The sequence below is a fragment of the Bubalus kerabau genome, chromosome 21 (assembly GCF_029407905.1).
Source record: "Bubalus kerabau isolate K-KA32 ecotype Philippines breed swamp buffalo chromosome 21, PCC_UOA_SB_1v2, whole genome shotgun sequence".
In the NCBI taxonomy this organism is placed as follows: domain Eukaryota; kingdom Metazoa; phylum Chordata; class Mammalia; order Artiodactyla; family Bovidae; genus Bubalus; species Bubalus kerabau.
The window spans coordinates 20,181,751-20,202,115 of NC_073644.1; the positions used below are offsets into that span (position 1 = coordinate 20,181,751).

Consider the following 20,365-nt stretch of genomic DNA (forward strand, 5'->3'; position numbering starts at 1 on the left):
TTCTGCCATTAGAGTTGTATCATCTTCATATGACATTGTTGATATTTCTCCCAGCAATCTTGATTCCAGCTGCGAGTCTTCCAGCCTGGAATTTTTCATGATGAACAATGTACTTTTCATATAAGTTAAATAAGCAGGGTGACGGTATAGAGCCTTGACGTACTTCTTTCACAGTTTGGAACCAGCCCATTGTTCCATGTCTGGTTCTAACTGTTGTTTCTTGGCCTGTATACAGGTTTCTTAGGAGGCAGGTAAGGTGGTCTGGTGTTCCCATCTCTTTAAGAATTTTCCTCAGAAATTCTTTAGCATACACAGTCAATGAAGCAAGTTTTTCTGGAATTCCCTTGCTTTCTCCATTATCTAACAAACGTTGGCAATTTGATTTCTGGTTCCTCTGCCACTTCGAACCTAACTTGCACATCTCAAAGTTCTTGGATCATGTACTGCTGAGGCTTAATTTGGAGGATTTCAAGCACAACCTTGCTAGCATGTGAAAGGAAAATAATTGTGGTAGTTTGAACATTCTTTGGCATTACCTTTCTTTGGGATTGAAATGAAAGCTGATCATTTCCTGCCCTGTGGCCACTTCTGAGTTTTCCAAATTTGCTAACATATTGAGTGCAGCACATTAACAGCATCTTCTTTTAGGATTTGAAATAACTCTAGTGGAATTCCATCACTTTCACTAGCTTTGTCCATAATAATGTTTCCTAGGGCCCACTTGACTTCACACTCCAGGATGCCCCATTCTTTGTGAATGACCTCATCATCATGGTTATCTGGGTCATTAAGACCTTTTTGAATATTTGTTTGTATTCTTGCCTCCTCTTCTTAATGTCTTCTGCTTCTATTAGGTCCTCACTATTTCTGTCCTTTATCATACTCATCCTTGCATGATATATTCCCTTGATATCTCCAGTTCTCTTGAAGAGATCTTTAGTTTTTCTCATTTTATTGTTTTCCTCTATTCCTTTGCACTATTCATTTAAGAAAGCCTTCTTGTCTCTCCTTGCCAATGCTCTGAAACTGCATTCAGTTGGGTATATCTTTCCTTTTCTCCCTTGCCTTTCAGTTTTCTTCTTTCTTTAGCTATTTATACAGCCTCCTGAGACAACCATTTTGCCTTCTTGAATTTTTTCTTTGGGATGATTTTGGTCACTGCCTTCTGTACAGTTTTACGAACTTCTCTCGATAGTGCTTCAGGCACTCTGTCTACTAGATCTAGTCCCTTGAATACATTTGTCACCTTCATTGTATAATCATAAGGGATTTGATTTATGTCACACCTGAATGGCCTAGTGGTTTTCTCTTCTTTCTTCAATGTTAGCCAGAATTCTTCAATGAGGAGCTCATGATCTGAGTCACAGTCAGCTCCAAGTCTTGCTTTTGCTGACTGTATAAATCTTTTCCATCTTCAACTGTAATGAACATAATCAATCTGATTCTATTGACCATCTGATGATGTCCATGTTTACAGTCCAAGTGTAAATGTCCATGTATAGAGCTATATAGTACATATAAAGCTATATAGTACAGCTAAAATAGCTGTACTATTTAGAATAGCTTTTTACAAACCAGGTTCTTCATAACTTTATTCTACTTAGAGATTCCTAGTATCAAAATAAAGTTTAGAAAACAACACTTAAAAAGGACTCTCCTGTTGCTTTATTTTAAAAAGTAATATCTACTAAATAGCATACATAATAATATACAATATTCAACCCCTAATATCTGGCTTCCACTTTTACAATGCCTGTATATTTTATAAACAAAAGAAAAGATAGTAACGCTTGACTTTTTTAAGGCAATAAAATGGCATAAAATTGTAAATGAAAAACTTTTAGAAATATGAAGTCTTTAGAAAATAATATAAAGTATTTGAGTAAAGAGGCAATATGAATCCAAATAAAATATTATGAAATAAAGGTCAAAGTCAGGATTTGTTTGGTCTTCATATTATCAACCACAAAACCATGAAATATGAAGCAAATTTCTCAAAAAGACTCTAGTTAGGTTGCTTTGGAAACCTCACCACCGATAGAGGATCCAGTCCCCTTTGAAAGAAAAATCCAGTTCAGTTTCATTTTAGGGCAGCCTAAGTGCTCTTAAGGTTTGCATATTTCAGGATCTCACATTTAAAGAGACAAAATGACAATCTTTTGGCTTTGAGGAGGGACAAAGCAAGTTTAATGTATCAAATTCCTAAAAGAATTTCAAATCATAAAAGTCACTTATGGGGATGAGTTTTTGAAATTACTTAATATGAAGGATATTTGGATTATTTAACTTCAAGAAGAGAAGGTATTTTTTTGCTGATTTTTTTTTTCAAATACATAGGAGAGCGATTAGATTTATTCTGAATATATCTTGTGGTCACAGAGCAGTCAGAACTAGAAGCAATACCTGGACAATACAGCAATTCCAGCTTAAAATAAGAAAATTTTAATAAGTGGAGCTGCAATTGGATATCTCAATATATTGAGTTATCCATTCCCAGAAAGATAAAAATAAATCAAATATTAGTGTGATCCTCAGTACTGCAGTAATCAACACTTTCATGAATAACTGAGCCAAATAAACTCCATGGTATCTTCTTGAGGTTTGCTGAGTTTAGAAGAGATTTTTCTACTCAAATGACACTTGGAGCTAGATGCCAGCTCCATGATTTGTAAGCACAGAATGGTTTTAGAGCTCTTCAAATTACATCTCAAACAAAGTCTTACCATTCTCATTAATTATATAAGTTCTATCTGATTTACTGAAACACATAAATCTCTTCTAATTTAATCAATACACTGAAGTGACTATTACCAATTAAAAATATACTTTATTCCATTATTGAAGAAAACATGGTTTTCTTAGTCTGATGAACTTGGACAAATAAACCCACCTTCCAGAATCTCAGTTTTCTCATCTATAAAATGGAAGTTTTATGTTCCAATTTCTATTTCAAGTTCTGCATCAAGTAAACACCTAGTCATCATCAAAGTCTGGACAACAATTTAAAGAAGACACCTATGGTTCAGTTTCAGACCTCTGTTTAGGAATTCTTCTTACTATCAATTTATGACACAAGAATACAAGTCTTATTAGGTTATAGTCAAACTTTGTTTTTATTCCAAAATCCCATTTTTCAGTTTGATCACTCATCTTATTCACTAGTCTTGACTCTGAGTGACTTTTAGCGACTTCCAAAAATTGAATCTATCTGCAAGAGATGACTATTTATCACTATTGAGGCCTTTTTAAAAAGTGCTACAAAAAAGGCTTTGAAGAAAATTTCAAAAGAGTTGAAACAGGATTCTGAACTATAGCAGCATCATTAACAATAATTGTATAATTGTCCAAAGGATAAACATTTTTTGACAGTATAATTTCTGATATGACTCAAAATGGTGACAGTATATTTCTTCAAGAAAATATTAAGGAAAAATACAAAGCAGCATCTGAGAGACAGAACATAATAAACCTTATAACAGTTCAGAGGAGGCGAGGGGAACCCCTTTATATTGACTAGTTAAAGATAAAATCTTTCTAGACTCTGAAGAGTGAGCAGACTATTGGCATCTATTATTATCTGAATTTTTAAAATTACTTCATCAGAAAGTATTAATTGGTAATGCTAGTTAGATTTCACTTAGAAAAGAGTTGAATTCTGAGGGACTAGAACAAAATGGATTTAAGCTTTGTCTTGGCAAAAGTCTGAAAGGGCCAAGAGCAGAAGCCACAGTCAGAGCAAACTGAAGTGGATCGAAGACCAAAGGGATGATCCTTTCTCTGCTTCCTTGGCAACATGTTCAGTTCTCTTATGTATAAAGACCAGCATTTTCTTAAGGAAGTAAAATCTCACCCACTGCCAACTACCAAATACACCAACAGACAACATCAATAAGAAACTGAACCAGTGTCTACCTTAGATCACGCACTCAGTTAGTTCACTCAGTCATATCTGACTCTTTTTGTGACCCCATAGATTGCAGCCCGCCAGGCTCCTCTGTCCATTCTCCAGGCAAGAATACCTTAGACAGCTAGTTCTTAATCCCTGTTTATGTACTTTGGTGTATAGTTTTGTGTGTGTGTGTGTGTGTGTGTGTGTGTTTTTCGGGTTTTGTCTTTATTTTTTCCTAGGAAGATGCTATCTAACAGGGTTCTCAATTTGACTTTTATAACCATGCCAGAAAAACAGCTATTAAATGACAAGATTATCAGGACATTTAAACACACAGAGATGGGTTTACACAAGGAGGCTGGTGATGATGAAAATGATCTTTTCTCAGAAGTGTCACTCAAGTGAAAACCACTTACTCTTTCTCTGTCTCCGAGAGTTGGGATAGGAATGTCAGTAAACTGGTGTGTCACATGTATGCAAATTTCTAAGTGTTCTAAAGGTCATTTACAATCCACAAGGCTTGGCATTTTCCTTCCAGAACACTAAAAGAAATAATTTAATTAACTCTTCCAAAGAAACATAATCAGACTTAATTGGAATTTGTGCTGGTCAAGATATTTGATTCTAGGATCTAGATAACTGAAAAATAAATGATACACACACACACACACACTTTATAGTTGGTGTCAGTAAATTAAGTATGTGAAAAGGAGATCAGAACTTAAGAGTAGGCATGTCATAGGAATTCAGTTTAGCACTCTGGTAGTTTTTCCTTGGCTCCTTTCTTCAAACTCTTAATCTGTAGAAAATATATCAAAAATGAGTCAATAAGAAAGCTTGCCTCTGAAACAGGAGCCTCAACAACAAATACTGTCCAACTGTCATTGTTTAAGCTGCAGCTTACTTATGAGCAATTGAATCACATTATTTCAGCTAAATTATATTTTACTGCAGTGAGAAGCCAAACAAAATAAACTTTTTTTTCCTTGTACTTCAGACTTCAGTGATATGGAAAAACATTGATGTCTCAAGAAAACAAAAGCATCTTTAACCAAAAGGAATATCCCAGGAATGGTAACTAGCTCTTGTAGACCTAAAGGATAGATTAATAATAATAATAATAATATTTTAGTCAGATATTTATCATCTGTATACATAGTTACTTAGAGAGTGATTGTCACCATATAGAAAGCAAACAGTGGATATTTCTAAACTGCATTTGGCATGTTATAACTTTTTCTAAGATTTGTCTTGCTAAATGACTAAGAATTGCCACTAATAATGATAAAACTATTATAAATTAAGTAAGGTAGTATGTTAACTTATTTGCATGGATTTTCTCTTTTAAATGTTACCAAAACACTATGTTTCTATAGGTGAGAAATCTGAGACTCAAAAAGGTAAGTAATTTGCTCAAGGTTACCCAGCTAGTGAATGGGGTTACACTGATATGTTAGCAAGTGACAATACAATGTCAACTGGCTAAGAATGGGGAAAAAAGGAAGAATGAATTATTTCATGAACCTGAGCATTCAATAGCAGATATAATCTCAGTATGCCAAAGATATCATTGAGATTCAGTCTCTTGCTTCTGTGTGATCTTCATTCTTAGGCACATTTTCTATATGATGGCAAAGATGGTGGTAGCATCCTAGGTTATGTCTGTAGAAGTAGATATTATATACCCACAGAGATATAATACCATAGTCTCTGTCACTTTAAATCAATTTCTATTAGGGTATTTTAAGGTGTTGCAAATAAACACCTGATGAAATGTGAGGTTCAAACATTTCTCCAAACTTAGAGTTTGATCCATGCATTGAAGTTTTTGCTAACAATGTGATGGACAAGGTGATTAGTCTTCAAAATTTACAAATAGCTTATGATGCCTAATAGCATCAAAACAAACAACACAATCAAAAAATGGGCAGAAGACCTAAATAGACATTCTTCAAAGAGGACATATGAATGGTCGATAGGTACATGAAAAGATGCAATGAATTTCTTTTATGTCCTATTTGCTGTTTTTCTGGGGGACAAAAAGTGTTTGAGTTCAGTTCAGTTTAGTCGCTCAGTCGTGTCCTACTCTTTGCGGCCCCATGAATTGCAGCACGCCAGGCCTCCCTGTCCATCACCAACCCCTGGAGTTCACACAAACCCACGTCCATTGAGTCGGTGATGCCATCCAGCCATCTCATCTTCTGTCTTCCCCTTCTCCTCCTGCCCCCAATCCCTCCCAGCATCAGAGTCTTTTCCAATGAGTCAACTCTTCACATGAGGTGGCTAAAGTATTGGAGTTTCAGCTTTAGTATCAGTCCTTCCAAAGAACACCCAGGGCTGATCTTTAGAATGGACTGGTTGATCTCCTTGCAGTCCAAGGAACTCTCAAGAGTCTTCTCCAACACCACAGTTCAAAAGCATCAATTCTTTGGCGCTCAGCTTTCTACACAGTCCAACTCTGACATCCATACATGACCACTGGAAAAACCATAGCCTTGACTAGACAGACCTTTGTTGGCACAGTAATGTCTCTGCTTTTCAATATGCTATCTAGGTTGGTCATAACTTTTCTTCCAAAGAGTAAGCATCTTTTAATTTCATGGCTGTAATCACCATCTGAAGTGATTTTGGAGCCCCACCCCCCACCCAAAATAAAGTCAGCCACTCTTTCCATTGTTTCCCCATCTATTTCCCATGAAGTGATGGTACCAGATGCCATGATCTTCATTTTCTGAATGTTGAGCTTTAGGCCAACTTTTTCACTCTCCTCTTTCATTTTCATCAAGAGACTTTTGAGTTCCTCTTCGCTTTCTGCCATAAGGGTGGTGTCATCTGCATATCTGAGGTTATTGATATTTCTCCCGGCAATCTTGATTCCAGCTTGTGCTTCTTCCAGCCCAGCGTTTCTCATGATGTACTCTGCACAGAATTTAAATAAGCAGGGTGACAATATACAGCCTTGATGTACTGCAGTGAAAAAAAAAAAAAAAAGAAAGAAACTCCATTAGGAGGAAGGGGAAATACATCACTAACTCTGTAGTGATAAGAGTTCCTCTTGATGGCTTTAGTAAAGTCATGAGGATGACTCACAGAGCCCCACATGAGGTCTATGCCTAATCTGAACTGACTGTTGTGGAAAGAAAACGAGACACTCTCATTGGTAAAACTCAGGTTAAATGCTGATATGGTAGAGATGAGATAGAGATTAGGCTATGGCTCCACCCAAACATAAACATAGTTTCAAAGAGGAAAGTTTAGAAAGAAATAAGTGATTTGTTACAAACTATACATAAGTATTGTCTGCATAGTAGATACAAGGGAATACCTCATTTTATAATTAATTAATTTACATTAATTTCACTTTACATACTTGGAAAATATATAAACCAAGATCTGTTTTCTATCTATCTATATCTATCTATCTCACACGCTGGAAAGTAATGCTCAAAATTCTCCAAGCCAGGATTCAGCAATATGTGAATCATGAACTTCCTGATGTTCAAGCTGGTTTTAGAAAAGGCAGAGGAACCACAGATCAAATTGCCAACATCTGCTGGATCATGGAGAAAGCAAGAGACTTCCAGAAAAACATCTATTTCTGCTTTCTTGACTATTCCAAAGACTTTGAGTGTGTGGATCACAATAAACTGTGGAAAATTCTGAAAGAGATGGGAATACCAGAACACCTGATCTGCCTCTTGAGAAATTTGTATGCAGGTCAGGAAGTAACTGTTAGAACTGGACATGGAGCAACAGACTGGTTCCAAATAGGAAAAGGAGTTCATCAAGGCTGTATATTGTCACCCTGTTTATTTAACTTATATGCAGAGTACATCATGAGAAACGCTGGACTGGAAGAAACACAAGCTGGAATCAAGATTGCCGGGAGAAATATCAATCACCTCAGATATGCAGATGACACCACCCTTATGGCAGAAAGTGAAGAGGAACTCAAAAGCCTCTTGATGAAGCTGAAAGAGGAAAGTGAAAAAGTTGGCTTAAAGCTCAACATTCAGAAAACGAAGATCATGGCATCTGGTCCCATCACTTCATGGGAAATAGATGGGGAAACAGTGGAAACAGTGCCAGATTTTATTTTTCTGGGCTCCAAAATCACTACAGATGGTGACTGCAGCCATGAAATTAAAAGACGCTTACTCCTTGGAAGGAAAGGTATGACCAACCTAGATAGCATATTCAAAAGCAGAGACATTACTTTGCCAACAAAGGTTTGTCTAGTCAAGGCTATGGTTTTTCCTGTGGTCATGTATGGATGTGAGAGTTAGACTATGAAGAAGGCTGAGCGCCTAAGAATTGATGCTTTTGAACTGTGGTGTTGGAGAAGACTCTTGAGAGAGCTTGGGACTGCAAGGAGATCCAACCAGTCCATTCTGAAGGAGATCAGCCCTGGGATTTCTTTGGAAGGAATGATGCTAAAGCTGAAACTCCAATACTTTGGCCACCTCATGAGAAGAGTTGACTCATTGGAAAAGACTGATGCTAGGAGGGATTGAGGTCAGGAGAAGGGGACGACAGAGGATGAGATGTCTGGATGGCATTACTGACTCGATGGACGTGAGTCTCAGTGAACTCTGGGAGTTGGTGATGGACAGGGAGGCCTGGCGTGCTGTGATTCATGGGGTCGTAAAGAGTCGGACACGACTGAGCGACTGATCTGATATCTATCTATTTATCCATCCATCCATCTTCATGCATGTGATAAGTCACTTCAGTAGTGTTCAACTCTTTGTGACACTATGGACTGTAGCCCACCAGGTTCCTCTATCCATGGATAGAGGATATTTTTACAGACAAAAATACTGGAGTGGGTTATTATGCCCTATTCCAGAAGATCTTCCTGACCCAAGGATCTAACCTGTGCCTCCTGTGATTCCTGCATTGCAGGTGGATTCTTTACTGCTAAGTCACTGAAGAAGCCTATCCAGACATTTATCTATGCCTTTATATCTCAACAACTTGATCTCTATTATCATAAGGGAATGTAGTCTTCAGCCTAAATACAAAGCCCAAATAAATTAACCCATAGCCTCTGAGTATCTAATGTCCCAAATTCTAGTGATTGTTTATTTAAGCAGTTTTTAATAGCAGATTTCCTTATGTGAGTTTTTTGTGTTTTTTTTTTACAATTCATACCGTAGCATTTCAGTCAAACCCCCTACCTCACACCCCTCTGTCATGCATGCATACCTCAGAGGCCATTCTTCTGAATTCAAAAAGTCATAATGAAGTCCAGGAGTCAAAATAGCTACCTGAGTGATGTTTTATCCTGAGTTGTGGCAATCGCTTCAAATTGTGGTGTTATTATTGTTTACTTGTGTTTTTACATTCCTTTTGCTCAATTACAAAAGGTTTTTCTTCTGTTCTCAAGACAGAAACCAAAGTCCTGAATCTAGCATTTAAGATCTTTTATAATCTGGACTTGATGTACATTTCCTATAACTAATATTTCTATACACCATTAGTTCTAAATATGTAAGAAGTTTAGCATTTGAAGATCTTTCTAAAAATTAAGAATTCTAGACTTCACTTACTGTTGATTCTAACTCAAGTTGTTTAATATGGTCCAGAAATCTATATTTTTAATGAACATTTTTGCTAGCCAAGATGGACTCTGTTCCATTGTGTAACAAACACACCTCCAAATCTTAAGGGCATTGAACAATCAAAGCTGATTTTCTTCTTGACAAATTATACAACATAGGTCAGCAAGAGGCTCTTCTCCAGGACCATAGCAAAAACATTAAAAAAAAAAAAGTTACCATTCACCTAAACTGAGGAAAAGAGAATGTATTAAACTGCTCACTAACTCTAAAATCTTCCACTCAGAAGTGACACCATCTTCTCATCACTTTTGTTTAGACTTTATTGTACAAAATTAGTTCTGCGGCCATGTTTAAGCTGAATGTGATGCAAACTATTTGGTAAATGATATTTATGCAGATGTTTTGAGGACTTTGTTTTGGGACACAGGTGCCATAGTTTTTAATCCTGAGTTAGCTTGCCCCCAAAAGATTTAAAAAACAAACAAACAAAAAAATGAAATGTTAGTCACTCAGTAGTAGCCATTCAGTTCTCCAGGGGATCTTCCTGACCCAAGGAGCCCAGGTCTTCGGCATTGCAGGCAGATTCTTTACTGTTTGAGCCATCAGAGGAGCCCAAAGATTTCAAAACCTACCTTTAATTTTCCTCTGTACATTTGTATATCCATTACCAATGCTGAATTTGTCTTCCCTATTTCTAGCTGCAAAAGAAATTACAACCCTAAGTTTATCTTCTGGAACTAAGAAGTCAAAAGGAATTTTCTGCTCAATAATTTATTTGCTTTTACTATATTTTCTAATACTCACCTTGTTCAAAAATAATTTAATATATCTATAATATACAATGTAATCTTATTTTTGAGGAAACAAATCTTTTAGCAATCAAATCATGGCAAAAGAAATGCAAAGGAAATTAACTTTATCTACTCAGCAGAATACAACTATCAACAGATTATTTTCTGAAAATTTCTCTATAAATCAATTGTTTAAAAATCTTTCATATTTCTCCAATGGGACAGTATCATAGTGATTGAGATGTCTAGGAGAGTATTGCCAATGCCTAATTAACTCATTAGGCTGTATGTTCAAAATGAAACAATATAAAATAGTATAGAATAAAATGCAACCCCTTTACAATGCAGGAAAATGCTAAAATTGAAACCATATGTTTGCTATGTATATTTTAAGCTAATACTGAGGCAAGTCTTTTAAATTAGAGAAGAATGAAAAGCTAGGTAGAGATTTTGTAGATATTTTGAAAAGGAATTTTTAGTATTTTCAGGATTTATATATTATCGGCAGAAGATCTTAATTATTCCTAATTGCCACTTCAAATTGTATGATGTCCTTGCTTCAACAAAGGTGTATCACTACTAATACTTTAAAATTTCAAACTATGATTAGCCCATTGTTCAAATTATGATTGCAATAATGAGGGCGAGAATAAAAAAGTTAATGAGTAAGAAAATAAGGAAAGATGAAAATATACAGTGCTAACTAGGAGAGACTTTTAGCAAATAGAGGCAAAAACAATAAAATTGAAGTGGGTATGTTTATGTTGTGAAAAGTTGTCTGATAAGGAAAAGCTGAACTACTACCAGTAAACTAAGAATAACAGAGAGAGACTATGGTCTGTGCATGATCCATTTGACAGAAAAATAAAGTTGACTGTAATATAGAAACGTTTAAGTCAGACACTTACATAACATAGGACAAGGGAAAAGAGGAGAATGAAATCAACTTGCTTGCTTTTTAAAGTAATGTGTTTTAGTGAGACTTGAACTTCCGAGATTGATAGGAGTAGGGGTGGGGAAAGCTGTGAAGTGAAGTGAGTCACTCAATTGTGTCCGAATCTTTGCAACCTCATGGACTATACAGTCCATGGGATTCTCCAGGCCAGAATACAGGAGTGGGTAGCCTTTCCCTTCTCCAGGGGATCTTCCCTACCCAGGGATCGAACCCAGGTCTCCTCCATGGCAGGCAGATTCTTTACCAGCTGAGCCACAATGGAAAGCTGAGAAGGTGCCTAAAAGATGTTTTATTTAGCATTTAAGAATAAGATCATCTGCCCACTTAAGTTTCCTAAAGATGAGGAGGGAATCCCACACCCACAGTCCCACATCCTCTTAATGAGCAGAGTGCAGAACCTTTGTCAGCTTTTCATTTGTTGATCAGTGAAAATTGGCACCTCTCTGTGTGGAGAAGTTTGTTAGTCTTCATTACATTATGTCCACACCTCAACTGATCTACCATTTTCAGGCTCAACTCTGAGAATTTCTCCAGTTCCGCTCAGTTCAGTCACTCAGTTGTGTCTGACTCTTGGTGACCCCATGGACTGCAGCACACCAGGCTTCCCTGTCCATCACCAACTCCCGGAGTTTGCTCAAACTCATGTCCATTGCATCGGTGATGCCATCCAACCATCTCATCCTTTGTCATCTCCTTCTGCTCCTGCCTTCAATCTCTTCCAGCATCAGGGTATTTTCCAATGAGTCATTTCTTCACATCAGGTGGCCAAAATATTGGACCTTCAACTTCAGCATCAGTGCTTCCAATGAATATTCAGGACTTATTAAGGACCCCCATTTTCTGAATTGAACCCTAGGCTCAATTCTGAGAACTTCTCCAGATTAGATCCCAAATTATTAATGGATTAGAACTCGGACTGTTAACAAATACAGAGCTAGGGAAAAAACATACTAGCAATAATCCAAGGAGGACAGTGATGATTCCAAATTAATCAAGTGTATACTGAGTGCCTATTTGTGGATCAGCTATTGCGCTATGAATTTCACATATGTAATTTCTATTTGGACTTCCCCAATGACTCAGCAGTAAAGAATCTGCCTACAAGGCAGGGGACCCAGGTTCCCTGGGTCAGGAAGATCCCCTGGAGAAGGAAATGGCAGTCCACTCCCATATTCTTGCCTGCGAAATCCCAGAGAGAGAGGAGCCTGGCAGGCTATAGCCCATGGGGTCACAAAATATTTGGACACAACTTATCAACTAAACAACAACACAGAAACAACAAAATTCTAGTTACCATTTGATCAGTGTTTTATTGACCATATTCTCAGAAACTTTAGACAGGAGCTGGAGCACTAACTGGCACAGACACAGGTTCAAGTCAAAGGAAGTAGAAACCAGAGTAGAATCATGATGGATGAGTGTAGACCACTGGAGGCTGAAGGCAAACTCTGAGTTCTGAAAATGTGCCTTTTGTGTCCCTGTCTTTTCCATTTCTCCTACTTTGAATCCCCCTCACGGAACTGTTGAAAATGAAAACTGGTTCTCAGAGTCTTCATCACACTGACATGTGAGTGAAACCGGCTTTAGGTGCCAGCTAGCTAAGAACACCAGACAATTTCTCTTGAACTGAAGGTTTAGAATAAATAAATGCACTCATTTATATATTATTCAGTCACATATTGAATACCTTATGCATGTCACACATTAGGTTAGGCTTTATTGTCACATGTCAATAGAAGCTATAAATTGAAAACTGAAATTCCAGGTATTAATTAAGAAAGGTGAGCTTGAAGAATGAGATTAGCAAGGCCTTCAGTCTGCTCTAATATCAGACCTCAATGCCTTATTTCCTCAATTTCCCCTTATTTGTTTAACTTGTTCATGGAAATACAGGGAGAATATGGCCACTTAGATTGGAAGAAATAAGTCTCAGCTTACACACTCAAACAGGCCTTCTTATAAGAGATTGTCAACAAAATAAATACATGCATGGAATGTAGTTTTATACCTTGGAGAGGAAGCTGAAACATTATATAAGAAAAAGCATATCTCTATAGGCGATTGCACCCCACGCCAATACTCTTGCCTGGAAAATCCCATGGACAGAGGAGCCTGGTAGGCTGCAGTCCATGGGGTCTCGAAGAGTTGGACACGACTGAGTGACTTCACTTTCACTTTTCACTTTCCTGCATTGGAGAAGGAAACGGCAACCCACTCCAGTGTTCTTGCCTGGAGAATCCCAGGGACGGGGGAGCCTGGTGGGCTGCCATCTATGGGGTTGCACAGAGTCGGACACAACTGAAGTGACTTAGCAGCAGCAGCATATATACCTCTATAAATGAGTAAAATTCAAATAAAATTTTAATGAAAACCATATCCCAAGATACTCTAGTTCTTTCCTGAAGCAAAGAGACACTGTCCTGTGTGATAGGGCAGTGAGGAGGAAGTCCAGGCATTGTTGTATGAAAGTTCAGGTTCAAAACAGTAAGGCCACCTACGAGGTCTTCCGTGTCGAGAAATATGTCATATTCTTCTATCACTAAATTGTTCTCCAAGGCATGCATTGTTTTCCTATATTGGGACCCACAACTGTCACTTGCCTTGGAAACCCAGATATTTCTAGGAGGGGCAGCAAGCTGCTGGAAGTCACTTCAAGGACATGGAGTAGGTTCAGAGAGTTATCTTCCCACATACCCACAACCTCGGAGTAAAGGAAGGACCAAGAAAGGCCAAGCTTGGCTGAGACTATGCTATGAGGTCAGGTTGTTCCCACTGGGCTTTTCATGGGATTTAAGCTAATATTTCAAAATAGCAAGCAGATCACTGGTTTCAAAATATGGCCCCCAGATTAGTGACATCAGCTTTGCTTCAGAACTTAGTATTAACACACCTCCTCAGTCACTGCTTCAGGATTGTTGAAGAAGAAACTGAGTTGGGGGCCCAATGATATGTTTCAAGAAACCCTCTCAGTTCAGTTCAATCACTCAGCCATGTCTGACTCTTTGTGACCCCATGAATCGCAGCACGCCAGGCCTCCCTGTCCATCACCAACTCTTGGAGTTCACTCAAACCCAAGTCCATCGAGTCAGTGATGCCATCCAGCCATCTTATCCTCCGTCGTCCCCTTTTCTTCACACCCCCAATCCCTCCCAGCATCAGAGTCTTTTCCAATGAGTCAACTCTTTGCATGAGGTGGCCAAAGTACTGGAGTTTCAGCTTTAGCATCATTCCTTCCAAAGAACACCCAGGGCTGATCTCCTTTAGAATGGACTGGTTGGATCTCCTTGCAGTCTAAGGGACTCTCAAGAGTCTTCTCCAACACCACAGTTCAAAAGCATCAATTCTTCGGCACTCAGCTTTCTTCACAGTCCAACTCTCACATCCATAGATGACCACTGGAAAAACCATAGCCTTGACTAGACAGACCTTTGTTGGCAAAGTAATTTCTCTGCTTTTGAATATGCTATCTAGGTTGGTCATAACTTTTCTTCCAAGGAGTAAGCGTCTTTTAATTTCATGGCTGCAGTCACCATCTGGAGTGATTGTGGTCCACTGGAGAAGCGAATGGCAAACCATTTCAGTATTCTTGCCTTGAGAACCCCATGAACAGTATGAAAAAGCAAAATGATAGGATACTGAAAGAGGAACTCTCCAGATCAGTAGGTGCCCAATATGCTACTGGAGATCAGTGGAGAAATAACTCCAGAAAGAATGGAGGGATGGAGCCAAAGCAAAAACAATACCCACTTGTGGATGTGACTGGTGACAGAAGCAAGGTCCGATGCTGTAAAGAGCAATATTGCATAGGAACCTGGAATGTTAGGTCCATGAATCAAGGCAAATTGCAAGTGGTCAAACAGGAGATGGCAAGAGTGAACATCAATTCTAGGAATCAGCAAACTAAAATGGACTGGAATGGGTGAATTTAACTCAAATGACCATTATATCTACTACTGCAGGCAGGAATCCCTTAGAAGAAATGGAGTAGCCATCATGGTCAACAAGAGTCCAAAATGCAGTACTTGGATACTTGGATGCAATCTCAAAAATGACAGAATGATCTCTGTTCATTTCCAAGGCAAATAATTCAATATCATAGTAATCCAAGTCTATGCCCCAACCAGTAATGCTGAAGAAGCTGAAGTTGAACTGTTCTATGAAGACCTAAAAGACCCTATAGACTAACACCCAAAAAAGATGTCTTTTTCATTATAAGGGACTGGAATGCAAAAGTAGAAAGTCAAGAAATACCTGGAGTAACAGGCAAATTTGGCCTTGGAATATGGAATGAAGTGGAGCAAAGGCTAATAGAATTTTGCCAAGAGAATGCACTGGTCATAGCAAACACCCTCTTCCAACAACACAAGAGAAGACTCTACACATGGACATCACCAGATGGTCAACACCGAAATCAGTCAGCAAAAACAAGACCGAGAACTGACTGTGGCTCAGATCATGAGCTCCTTATTGCCAAATTCAGACTTAAATTGAAGAAAGCAGAGAAAACCACTAGACCATTCAGGTATGACCTAAAGCAAATCCCTTACGATTATACAGTGGAAGTGAGAAATAGATTTAAGGGACTAGATCTGATAGATAGAGTGTCTGATGAACTATGGACTGAGGTTTGTGACATTGTACAGGAGACAGGGATCGGGACCATCCCCATGGAAAAGAAATGCAAAAAAGTAAAATGGCTGCCTGGGGAGGCCTTAAAAATAGCTGTGAAAAAAAGAGAAGAAACCCTCTTGGTGATGCTAATTCATGCTCAAGTTTAAGAAACAGTGACCTACATGGCACTTTCACTGGGGCCCACCCTATTTTGTGGATTCAGGAAATAAGCTAAGGTTTAATAAGTTTCTAGTTCTTTCCTGAAATCAGACTTTGATGTCATCTAAAAGGGCCAGAATAAAAGCTTCCTGTGCTGGGAGTTGGGAGTAAAAAAGTCGGATGAGATGAGAATAAAAAGTAATAAGGATGGTGTGAAAAAAAATCCAGAAATGAAAGAACAAGGATGAGAGATCCCAAGAAGACACATATATTAGCATATTTTCTAGCTTAGTCCTAGCTTAACTTCAGTCTTTTCCATGATAGAACTTTACACTAGTTACCACTGGGTTGCAGACCTGCATTAGGTCTGCACTGGGGACCATGTTATCCTGGGATTTTGTTTTTCTGTCTCTAAAGGCAGTAGCAGTAGGTTAAGCTGTCTCCCTGTTTGTGAGCTTTCTTCTGCCCCAATTTGTGTGTGTGTGTGTGTTTTCTTTTTGAAATGCATTCTAATGCACTTACATCTTTCCAGGGATTAGGCCTGACAGCAACAGCTCACAATAAAGTGAGCACTTGGTCATACAACAATAAGGAAGAATGAACTACAATTAAGCCAACATAATTGCATACAAGCAACACCCTCCAAAGTAGGGAACAATGAATCTTTGGCTCAAAGTAATAAGGGATCAGGAGATGAAAATGTTGGAACAGCTCACTGGAGCAGTCTTAAAACTCACAATGAAAGGAAAAATCAAAGCAACACCCTCCAAAGTAGGGAACAATGAATCTTTGGCTCAAAGTAATAAGGGATCAGGAGATGAAAATGTTGGAACAGCTCACTGGAGCAGTCTTAAAACTCACAATGAAAGGAAAAATCAAAACAAAAAATTGCCATGGATTCCTAATCCCAAGAAATCAGCCTGTCCTCCAAAATGTGAGATGCATACTTTCTAAGGTACATGGTTATTTGCACATAGGTGCTCAGTCATGTCTGGCTCTTTTGACCCCATGAACTATAGGTTGCCAGACTCCTCTAACCATGGGGTTTTCCAAGCAAGAATACTGGACTGGGTGGTCTTTTCCTTCTTTAGATGATCCTCCTGACATAGGAATCCAACCCGTATCTCCCACGTCTCCTTCATCTCCTGCATTGGCAGGCGAATTCTTTACTACTGAGCCACCTGAGAAGTGCTACATGTTTAATGACCACCACGTAATCCCTCCTGGTTTGGAAGGACAGTGGACCGTTGTTTGGAAACCATGTTCATTTGCAAGGGTAATGAGTCTTATCAATGAGCTCATATTTAAATTGTTGCAATTCATTCTATTTATTAGTATTTTCATTCCAACAACCAATTAAGTAAATACCTTCCTTGAAATGATTTTTAGAATTCTCCAATATCTACAAAGTAGACATAGGTTTTCAAAGTAGTTTTTCTTACTGCAAGTCATCTAGAAAACAGACTTACTCTCAGAGAGAAACTGTGCCAGTGAAGAGCTTGGAGGTACACGCTAAAATGAATATGCTTATTACTTTTTAATCTCTTCCTGATGAGGGAGCAAAGAGGCCAATGTACTGTAAAAGAGGGGGGAAAAGCAGATAGGTATTTCCATTTTCTTTAGAAATTATTTTTCTACTTGGGACTTTATAGCAGAGGATTAAGTAATCTTGATTGAGTCTATGTGTTCCTATACTCCCCATATCACACAATCTTTCATAATTAAGAATTAGTGAATTAACAACTCACATAATTTTTCAGAAAATATTTAATGAGTTTTTACTAGGCTTCTAAATGTGGTTTAGTCATTACCCAAACAGGTCATGCTATAGTTCTTTTTCCCAAAGAACACATCCTCTATTGTAGGGTTGTGTTTGGTCAAGACTAAGATACTTGACAAATCCTAGATTGCTAAGTGCAGAAGCAGAGAAACTACAGACACACAGAGGGAAATACATTACCTTGGAACACAGAAGATGAGCATACTACAACTGAGCTGGACTTGAAATTCTTCGCAAAACTGCAAGGATCCTACTTTCCACCTTCTTCCTTGTACTCTCCCTACAAAACTGAGCAAAAAGTTTTCAGTTCACTTGAAAACCATCTGCACCATAATCTAACCAGGGAGTGTATTTTGTCACATTAGCCTTTTATAGGATATGGAGGACATCTGTTAAAATTTAGCTCTTGTCAGTGATGAAGAAACTCAGTAGAAGAGGCATCAGATTGGTTGAAATTTTAATAAAGCTGTAGGGGCTTTTGAAACTTTCCCAAATGAGGAAGAGACAGAAATGGAGAGACAGAGAAATAATGAGAGACAAAATAGACACAAAAGGGGGAAATCAAGGGACAGGAAAAGAGAAAAACAAACAAACAAAAAATTGAGAAAAAGGAAAAGTCAGGATATTTGGAATATTTCCATTTTTTTATGTGAAATCTTATGTTTTAGAAGCACATTCTATGTGTGAGTAGGTATATGTGTTCATTTTCTATTTGATCTTACCTGACATGTGGTTGCTTTACAAGTGTGATTAGCCAGGTGTGTTTGTGTCATGTGGGAAAACCTTTTCTGCTCACTACAATGGAAGCGGGGTCATGTGATTTTGGTGTCAGTAGAGTGACAAACACAATTCCGGATCCCTTACCTGTGCTTCAGATCAGATCAGATCAGTCGTTCAGTCATGTCCAACTCTTTGTGACCCCCTGAATCGCAGCACACCAGGCCTCCCTGTCCATCACCAGCTCCCGGAGTTCACTCAGACTCACGTCCATCGAGTCAGTGATGCCATCCAGCCATCTCATCCTCTGTCGTCCCCTTCTCCTCCTGCCCCCAATCCCTCCCATCATCAGAGTCTTTTCCAATGAGTCAACTCTTCGCATGAGGTGGCCAAAGGACTGGAGTTTCAGCTTTAGCATCATTCCTTCCAAAGAAATTCCAGGGCTGATCTCCTTCAAAATGGACTGGTTGGATCTCCTTGCAGTCCAAGGGACTCTCAAGAGTCTTCTCCAACACCACAGTTCAAAAGCATAAATTCTTCGGCGCTTAGCCTTCTTCACAGTTCAACTCTCACATCCATACATGACCACAGGAAAAACCATAGCCTTGGTACCTGCTAACCTAGTGACTTGAATACACAGGGTTAGTACTAGATTTCCTTTGGACCCAAATTAGTTGACTTAGAAGCCAGGAGTCATAGAGTTGGAAGATAAGCCCGAGACAAAGAAAACTGAAGCTATAAGGACTGATAAAATTAAGGACTCTCTCTTATCTCAGATATGGATCAAGCATGTGTTAGAAATGTTTGTGCTTACTAATGAAGTACCTTTCATTTGCCTATATATATATATATATATATATATATATATATATATTTTTTTTTGCTTAACTAAGGAGAAAATGTGCATTATTTAAAGGAACCAAAGAGAATGAAAGCACAACAAAGAAAAGAAATCATTTTGATTTAAATCTTGGCAAATATTCAACTTGCAATAACTTGAAGATTTAATACTATTACATGCACAAAAAAATAAAGCCTAATGCTCATCCAAGCATATTTCAATCAAAACTCTCTCTGGGAACCTTCCTACTGACAATACAATTTCATGCAAAATAAACAATAAGATGCAAAAACTACTGTAAGCAGTTTAGGAAATTACATATCAAATATCTTCCTAAGAGCCTGGGGGTCTTACTGAGCAGAAGTTTTGCCTAACAGGTCTCATTGCATATGCAGATTTAAATAATTCACTTGTTTAAGAAATCTCCTATTCTCTGTTTACTGAAGCACTTCAATGGTGGGTTGTCACCAGCAGTCATGCCAAGAGTCAAAGGGAAAAAGAAAAAAAAAATTATTTTTTCTAGTATTGAAGAAAATGACATGAAAATAATTAACAAGCCTAGAGTTTTGCAGTAAAGTCAGGTAATGATAGTATATTCAATCAAAATCTATTCTCCATAAGTGTGATTTCATAAACCAGGTTAATTTACACAGATATGCATAGACCTACACTGAAAAGTTGTATGGTCACGCTTAGTTAGCTACCTGACCAACTGGTCCCGTATGTCTCTTATTACATAGGTAAGAATCCCAGAGATAGATGCTGTCCAAGGTCACAAGACCAGTGAGCATGGGCACTTGAATGAGTTGACAGAACTTCCAAAGTTTGGTTCCTGTCTTAACACATGGCATCCTGTATATGTGAACAAATCTATACAAAATCTTAAATGTCTGTGTATGTGTATGTGTATCCTCCCAAACTTAAAAGTTATTTAGACTTTGATTAAATAGAATAATTCTCCAGTTGTCTCATGCACTCACAGATCTCTGATGATTTAACCAATAATAGAATAATAAGATAAAAGGACAACAACAATAAATTAACCAGATCTTCTCTAA

At 38.1% G+C, this 20,365-nt stretch overlaps 1 long non-coding RNA gene across 1 annotated transcript in view; it reads left to right on the top strand.

Moving 5' to 3' along the window:
• LOC129636176 (uncharacterized) overlaps positions 1–20,365 on the top strand; it is a 98,491-nt gene that overhangs the window by 61,696 nt on the left and 16,430 nt on the right. The window contains exon 2 of the long non-coding RNA XR_008706713.1: positions 4,887–4,963. This is a non-coding gene — a long non-coding RNA (uncharacterized LOC129636176). The remainder of the gene's footprint in view (positions 1–4,886; positions 4,964–20,365) is intronic.